Genomic DNA, 9,602 nt, shown 5'->3' on the forward strand with positions numbered 1-9,602 from the left:
GTGTTGAGGATGGACCTGACAGCGGGCCCCGCCTGTAAGTTGGCCGCGCAGATGGAAGCTGACCCGTGGGCCCCGGCTGCCAGTAGCGTAGAGAAGGCGACATAGTGGGCTGCGCGGGGGGGTTTCCTCCAGTGGGCCAAAATGGTAGTCGGTCGGCCCATGGAGTCCTTTGTCTTTTTCTATTTTATTTTCTATCCCATTTTCTCTATTTCCAAGTTTAAATTTGAATTCAAACCTCTATGGTTCATCACCACAACTTATATTTGTGAATTAGGGGTATTGGTTCTGGATATATTTATTTATGTATATTATTTATATTTTTCATATCATTTTCTTCTTCTCGTTTCCAAAACCCTAAATTTTAATTTAGGGATCAATTCAACCTTTAGATTTATTATTATTATTATTAACATTATTATTTTATTTAATGCACAAACAATAAAACTCCAACATGATGCATATTATTATATTCATTTATTATTATATTTTTATCATTTGTCTTAATTCATCTCTAAATTCTGTGTATGCTCTTTTCATGATGCAAATAAGGCACATAAAGTTGAGGAGATCTCTCTATTATTCTTGGTATAAAATTCTGAGTATTACAATGAGGCAGCAAAGATGGCTATAGTTAATCAAAGATTATGAGCTGGAGATTCATTATCACCCAAGCAAAGCAAATGTGGTTGCAGATGCTCTGAGCAGAAAAAGTCAAGTTAATATGATGGTCGCTCACCCCATGCCGTATGAGCTAGCGAAAAAATTCGATAGATTGAGTCTCAGATTTCTGAACAACACTCAAGGAGTGACAATTGAGTTGGAACCCACTCTAGAGCAAGACATCAGGAAGGGCTAGAAGGATGATGAGAAGATCAACGAGATCCGGCAGTTGATCATAGATGGAAAAGGCAAGGATTTCGGTGAAGACGCAGGAGGAGTGGTATGGTTCAAGGATAGACTGTGTGTTCCCGACATCAAATCGATCTGGGAACTGATTCTCAAGGAAGCTCACGTGACCGCATATTCTATATATCCTAGTAGCGAGAAGATGTACCAAGACCTGAAGAAACGATTCTGGTGGTACGATATGAAAAGGGAGATAGCAGAGTATGTGGCGGTATGTGACAGTTGTTAGCGGATTAAAGCAGAACATCAGAGGCCTGTAGGTTTGTTGCAGCCGTTGCAGATTCCTCAGTGGAAATGAGATGAGATCGGGATGGACTTTATAGTCGGTTTGCCTCGCACTCGTACTGGTTATGACTCCATCTGGGTAGTAGTGGACCGTTTGACAAAGGTGGCCCATTTCATACCAGTCAAGACCACCTACAACAATGCAGTGTTGGCCGAATTATACATGTCTCGGATTGTGTGCTTGCTTGGCGTTCCGAAGAAGATAGTATCAGATAGAGGCACTCAGTTCACCTCTCATTTTTGGTAGCAGTTGCATGAAGCATTGGGCACACACTTGAAGTTCAGCTCAACTTATCACCCGCAGACAGATGGTTAAACAGAGAGAACCAACCAGATTCTTGAAGACATGTTGAGGGCTTGTGCTTTGCAAGACAAGATAGGTTGGGACAAGAGGCTACCGTATGCAGAATTCTCTTACAACAACAGCTATTAGGCCAGTCTGAAGATGTCACCATTCGAAGCACTTTATGGGAGGAATTGTAGAACTCCATTACATTGGGACCAACCCGGTGAAAGACAAGTGTTTGGTCCAGATATCTTGCTTGAAGCCGAAGAGAACATCAGAATGGTCCGAGAGAATCTGAAGGCAGCGCAATCCGGATAGCGAAGCTATGCTGACACCCGAAGAAGAGAACTGAGTTTTGAAGTAGGAGACTATGTCTACTTAAAGGTGTCACCGATCAGAGGAATCAAAAGATTTGGAGTCAAAGGCAAGCTAGCACCCCGATATATCGGGCCGTATCAGATTCAAGCCAGACTTGGAGAAGTGGCATATAACCTCAGCTTACCAGAGAATTTGTCCGCTGTGCACGATGTGTTTCACGTGTCTCATTTAAAGAAATGCTTGAGAGTTCCAGAAGAGCAGTTGCCAAGAGAGGACCTTGAAGTTCAAGAAGATCTGACATACATTGAGAAGCCAACTCAAATTCTGGAGACAGCAGATCGGATCACTCGGAGGAGCACTATCCGAATGTGCAAAGTCAAGTGGGGTCACCACTCAGAAGAAGAAGCAACCTGGGAAAGAGAAGACGATCTGAGAGCCAAGTACCCTAAACTCTTTGCTAGCCAGCCCTGAATCTTGAGGGCGAGATTCTTTTAAGTGGGATAGGTCTATAACACCTTGAATTTGGGGGTATAAAATTTCTTTCTAAATATCAATCAAATTTAGGTGTTACTCTTCTCTCTCTCTAGTTTCTCTCTCTTTTTTCTTTTTGGGTTAAGCTTAGATTAATTAGTGGGGGATTATTTATTTTATTTTGTCCAAACCATATGAGTCATGAAATGTTGCATCATGTTGAGCTCCAAATATTCTTTGAATTGTTGCACATGTTTGATTTGGACTGAATTTGAAACTTAATTTGAGTTCGAATTGAAAACCCTAGAGAAAATAAATAGAAAAGCAATTAGAAATTCCCTGAAAATGGAAAAAACCCAATTCAGCCCAAGTCGGCCTAGCAGGCCCAGCCTCTCATGCGCGCGCCGTCAGCCCCTGACAGGCGGACCCCGCCTGTCGGCGCCAGCCCATGCACCCCTTCTCTCTCTCTCCCTCTCGCTGTTATGTGGGGTCGACCTGTCGGTGCCGATTTCCTCGCGCTCGCGCCAATTCTCTCCCGCTACCCGGTGGACCCTTTCCGTCAGTGTTGACCGCCCGTTCGTGGATTTCCCCTCGCTGCCCCGTGGACCCCACCTGTTAGCCCCCTCCGCTTCCCTAACCTCTCGCCCCCGCCCCCACTGTGGACGCACCCACGACCGCGCGTTCTCCGGCCACGTCCCCACGCCCGCGGCCCTTTAGACCCCACACCCCGCTCGCCCCACCTCCCCCTTCTCATTTGCGCCCTCAACTGAGCTCTCTCGCCCCCTCTCTCGCTCTACGCACGCGACCAGGTAGCCCCGCCGCAGCTCACTGAAGTCGCCGTCCGTTCTGTGACCGCCGTCGAGCCTGCGCCATGTCCGTTGCCTCGGTAAGTTCTGCCTCGCCGTCAGCTACTTGAGACACCCCTCAGTTCACCCCCAGCACCCCTGGTCCATCAGGTCCGCGCTTAGCTTTTTCCTCGCGTAGGTCAGAGTTCACCGCTGCCACGGTTCTTCGACGTCCGGCCATCCGGAGTCTCCCCAAGCCACGCCAAGCCACCCCGAGTCCCGTCCCGAGGTGAGATGTCTGTCCCACACTCAATTTCTCCCGATTCCCCCTGGTATTGGCCAAATTGACTTCGCCGGTGATGGCCGTGCTGGTTCGCCGTGCCCGCGCGGTGGCCGGTTGTTTTAGTCCGATTCCGTGCCTCTATGTTAGCCCGTAGTGTTCCCCTTACCCTGTTGCAGCTAGCCCAGCCCTTAGCGCGCCTGAGACCTCCTCTCCTCGTTCGGAATTCCTTGCCGGAATTGTCTGACCCGTCCGGAGCACCTTCCCTTCATCGTCCTTCCTTCACTGGGCCCGTTCTTGCGACAGGTAGTGTGCCAGTGTGTTCGCCAGGCCCTCTGGACCCGTTCTAGCCCTCCTCGGTAACCCCAGCCCGCCTGGTGATCGCGTCTGCCTCGTCTCCGGCGACCTCACCGCCGTGAAGGAGACAACGCCGGCCACCAAGTAGTTAAGCCTCGTGCGCCCCATCACGACCATTCGCCCCAGATCCAAAGGCTCAGATCCGCAGATAACGATTCGTGCCCGCGTGCTCTGCCTCTAGGTCACGCCAGTCAGCGCCTACGCCTCTAGCGTTGGGCCAAATCGGTCAGCCCGCCTCCCCCTCTAGTCACTGACACCCGTCCCCGCCTGTCAGCGCTCGCTGCGCGCTCGCGTCCACGGGCGCGTCCGCAGGATCTGATCCTATCCGTTGATCTGCGATACGATGGTTGAGATCGTCCGATACCCCTTCGCGTGTATTTTTGCTTAAGAAGCCCTCGAGTTTTAGGAAATCAACCCGTTGTCTCTGGTTTTCACGCGCAGGCCCCTGTAATCTTGCAGATTTAACCATAGGCTTTTAAATAATTACAGAATTAGACCTATTTTCATATTTTAAACTCCCAAACTTGTTTATTTTATATCTTTTGCATATGAACTCCAAATTTAGTGATTAAAATTGCAAAATGTTCATAGGAATATTCTCTGTTTAAATAAATTAGTTCCATTCACAATCTGCACACTCTAATTTTTATGTTTAACTATGGTTTAATATGTGTAATGATTTGTTCACTTAATAAAATAGGTAAAAAGAAAACCCTAGTGGTTAAAGAATATTTAATCTTGTGAGATTAATGATATGTATTACATGAATTTATCTCTAGTTTAACTTTTATGTCTCATTAAAATGAATAGAATCAGATTATGTAACCATGGAGATAGACATCACTTAAAGAGTAATCAACTACTTAGTGAGATTAGTCTACCCAATAATTTAAACTTCCTTTTGAGTTTATACTTTTCTTTTTGAGATGTGTTCCCATGTTTATACATGATTGATGTGTTGTTCATTTGTCATTTACCAAATGTATTGAATGCATGATCGCTTAATTTAGACAACGAGCAGTCCGTGGTTCCTGAGTGTGTTGCTGAAGATCTTCCTAAGCAACAACCTGGTGAAGGCAAGTGTCCTCTGACCTATTATGTCCTACATACTTCATAATTCACTGTCCCGCATTACATTACTAAAACCTAAGGATTGGCTTGTCTGTATTTACCTTATCCTTGTTTACCTTTTTGGGTTAATCATGGTTAGCTTATGCTATTGCTTTAACTTAATCAATGAACATGATGTGATTATTTATGACACGATGATGTTATCCCGATGATGACATTGTGAGACTCTAGGGGGCTTAGGCCATTTTTCTGAGTACCTCTCTGTAAGGACCTGTTCGTGGAGTGACCACATGGGATAACAGTGCAACCATGAGGGTGGAATGGGACACCCTTAGCTGATTAATTAGATGAACCTGGGGTGTAGTTGGCTTTGCTGGGACGTGGAATGGGACGCCCTTAGCTGATCAATGGGACGCCCTTAGCTGATCAATGGATGCTGGGACGTGGTGCTCGCTCTGTCAAGGGGGGTGCAGAGGTTCATTCGATTTGGTTTTGTTAGTCACCCAACTTGGGGAGGTGTACTGCGTTTGTACGACTGGGGAAACCTAACGAGCAGCTATGCACCAGGGGAGTGTTAGAAACTTGTATATCAGCCGAGCTCACGGTTAAGAGCAGCCTTGGGATCCTCTTTGATTAGAAGAACTTTGATTACTTTTATGATGATGGTTAATAATGTTGGTTATAATTCTGATCTCTGGTATTTCCTCTTGGAGGGAGTACTTTTGGGTAATAACTGGGCTTATTACTAAAACCTGGCTCTACTAATAGTAATAAATGCTTGACCAACTAAAAGCAACTGCTTAACCTCAACCCCACATACAGCTAGTCCACTTTAGCCAAACAGGACATTTGCTAAGTGCGTTGATGTGTACTCACCCTTGCTTTACAAACCACCCCCACCCCAGGTTGTCCCCACTGTACTCAGTGCTCAGGAGGAGATGCTTGCAACATGGAGGACTTTGAGGAGTTCCAGGACTACAACGAGTTCTAGTTTTTCTTAGTGGCAAACCCCTAGTCAGCTGCCTATGAAGGCCTTACCTTCTACGTTTCGTATTCCGCACTTTGATATTAATGTTAATGACTATGGCTATGTATTAGACTCTATGGATGTCTCAGACATCTTATTGTAATAAAGTACCTTTCCGCTATTTACTTTGAGCATTGTGTGATGATGTCCATTAATGTAATTGTTGTGTACGTGAGTTTCTGATCCTGGCACGTACCTGGTTCGCATTCGGTTTGCCTTCCAAAACCGGGTGTGATAATGCTGTGATGAGTTCGTGAGAGGTCTAGGCCGACGTCACCCAGTCAACTTTGGGTTGCTGGATCGTTGTCTCCATATGATGTAATTATTTATTTATTTTGTACAGAACTCCTATTATATTGTAAAGATGTGACATTTGTTTCTGTACCATGAGTCATCATATGTGGGAGACTTGGTCCCATCACACTTGGTGATTATTTCACGCCCGGGTCTTGGTGCCCCCAAAACCGTGGTGTGACAGAAGTGGTATCAAAGGGATGTTGACTGTAGGACGAAACCTAGATAGAAATGGACAACCCTTACATACTTACCTTTGTTACTCTGATCCTTTCTAAAACTTTCTTTAATCTTTTCTCATCCACTACTGCTTTACTCTGATTACTCTTACTTTTCACTTCTAAAGACAAAAGTGGATTTCACACTTTGAAATCCTGTGCGTAAAGTAACCTCTAGGAATAGGAGACCTACTCTTAGGGACAAAAACAAAACTATTTTTATAGGCATCTATGTACTTGAATGTTTGTTCTTATGATACTTGTTTGATTTGGATCTTTGATTGAGTGTGATGGGTTGTGGAATAGTGTCCACAATTGCATCTGCATATACATCTAGGCATAAAGGAGAATATTTATAAAATAACTAGACAACATAGATTATCCCCATTAAAATGTATCTAGTATCCCATAACTATCTCATCTTGACAGATTCTATCGTACCTTTGGACATTCACCTTATATGACTAGTTATCCTAATATTGACATAAAACAATAGATCAAAACCCTGCCAAAGAACCTTCAGTTCAGGACCAACTACTAGCCTATCTGTTCTGCTTGCAAAATTGTTCCCCTTGCAAAACTGTCTTACCATATGTCTCTAACCCAGATGGTTAATACCAGGAGGGGAGGAGGAATCGATCTACCTGCCAACCCCCACAACAGGACGATTGATTCTAGGGAGCTGAGATGCCGTGGACGACAGTCCACATCCTCGTCTTCGCTATCGTCCCATTCTCGACCATCCGCCCAAGAGATAGAGATTGTGGTGTTGCGTCAGCAGGCAGATTATCATCAATCAGTTTTGAGGCAACAAATGGAGTACCAGAGGTAGCAAGCTGAGTACCAGAAGAAGGACGAGTATTATTCAAACCTCCAGGCCCAGAATCAAGCTCTACTCTTGGTAAGTTGAAGTAACATTTTGTTCGTAACAACTAAAAACACATGATGTGTACATTATTTTCTTAACAATTGCTTATATCTAATTTGTAGCAACTGGAACAACAAGCGGGTGTCTCGATGCCAACATATATATGGGATGCCACCTCCGGACTTTGCACTGCCGCCGCCAATGCTGTCGCCTCCACCTCCACCACAATTCCCTGTGGTAAGTACACATATGCATGTGTGACATGTTCATAGATGCATTATGTGTTAAAATGAAGAACTTAGTGGTTAATATTTTATGTGCGTGTGTTATAGGGCTTTGAGACACCTCCCTCTTTAGTTGCCGCACCTGGAGATGTGTCTGGTCAAGACGACACATTGACTTCTTGGGTGAACAATATTTTCAACAACCAGAGTCCAGCCAGAGGAAGTGGCTATAACTCCAACCAACTAGGTGACGGATATATGTGACATGTCGTCAAATGTGTTTGATTTGGAACTATGTCAGTGTTGATGTCAAAGACTATGTGAATGTCGAACTATGTCAGTGTTTAATTTGGAACTATATGTGTTGATGTAAAAGACTTTTTGCAACGATTTGGAACTATGCGTTTGTGTATGTGAGGTGTTGTTTGAGAATGTGAATACTTATGTGAATTGAAGTTTGTGAATGTAATTGTGAATGTGAATATATGGTTGTATATGAAAACTGTGTATATATATGAAATCTGTGTTTTTTCTGTAAATGTCAGAAATTTATAAAATTATGGTTTTTTTGCCCACTAGTGAATAGCCTTATGTCCGACGCCTTTGCTAAGCCGTCAGACATAAGGTTCCCTTAAGTCTGACGGCATTTGCTAAGCCGTCGGACATAAGGGATGTGGGTCCCACCAAAGACCGTTACAACCGTTCACGAAGTTAAACACCGACGGCCCTTTGCGGCCGTCGGACATACACTATTTTCGACGGCCGCCGTCAGAAATAAGGTTATTTCCGACGCGTTACGACCGAGAGACAGGTACCTTCGGCCGTCTAAAATAGCTTATGTACGATGGCCTGAGGCTTATGTCCGACGGATTTGGCTGTTGGAAATGCCCTGTTTTACTATAGTGGTGGTAGAGATAGTATGGTTTAAACCTTAGTGAAGGGCTGATTTGGGGCAGTAAACTAAGCTTCTAGATGTTTACAATAACGTGCTGTGTATCGTAATACAAGATATTCTAAAAAAGATCCAAGTTAATTAAACTGAATACTCAAATGACTCATGTAACTATGGAATAAACCCAATTAAATAGTTTCTTCACATAACGTGGTTGTCCTTTTAACAAACTTTGGGCACATGCACCTTGTATAGAATGCGTGCAGTACGATTTTTAAACCTTTAACAACTTGTATTGATAGTTTCAGGGGATGATGATTAAGGCCATGTTTGGATCCTCCTAGCTTATTGTTTGTCGGTGTCTAATAATTAGCCGACAAATAATTAGCTATCAAAAATTACTTAGCTAATAGATGTCCTTTTCTCTTTATACGATCTATTAGCACCTATTAATTAGCAAGATCAAATGGCTAATGAGCAAACGGTTTGCTAGTCCTCCCGCTAACAATTAGCTAATTTGTTAGTCTGCCGAGGTTAAGTGCTAAAATTAGCCGGTAAAATGTTTGCCACAAGGACCCAACCAGACCCTAAGGTTGGCATATAACAGCAGCAGCTTGTCGGTGGCATACATCGAATAATTATGCATCTAATTAACTAGTAGTAGCTTGATACGTTGACCTCGAGGAACATATAATATATGTTTTATATCAATATTTGGTACATCAGGAGAATCAGTCAGCCAATAGTTTTGTACATCCATGATTTTGTGTGTTCTAGGCCTCGGATCCATCAAACAACACTACTACGTACGAACTGCTTTGTACACAGCGGTCAAACATGATTTGTTCAGTAGTGGTTCCAAGTTGCAAGTTATGTAAAATAAACGAATTTATAAAAAAATCTTATTGAATAATGTGAAACCAAATAGAAAATATCTAAAAATCGAAATAAAATGAATCAGTTAGTTAAATAAAAAAGAAACTGACAATGCAAGATAGCAAAAAGCTTAAACCAAAACTTTTAATTATTGCAGAATTAATTTTTTTTAGAGATCAAGAAAGAGCGAACTATAATAGTTTGAAATAAATAATAAAAGTTTTAATTGAACCTTCGACTTATTACTAACATTGATATATTATTGTAGCATGTGGTCGTCCTCAAGCAACACTACTATAGAATTGCTTTCTAAACAGGCGATCAAAATGATTTGTATACGGATCTGAAACAAAAGGTCAGTACAAATCAAACTATTATAAAGTTCACATATAACATCAGCTTGTCGGTGGCATGCATACATCAAATTATTACGCATTCAAACAC

Source organism: Zea mays, chromosome 8 (genome assembly GCF_902167145.1).
Source record: "Zea mays cultivar B73 chromosome 8, Zm-B73-REFERENCE-NAM-5.0, whole genome shotgun sequence".
Lineage (NCBI taxonomy): Eukaryota > Viridiplantae > Streptophyta > Magnoliopsida > Poales > Poaceae > Zea > Zea mays.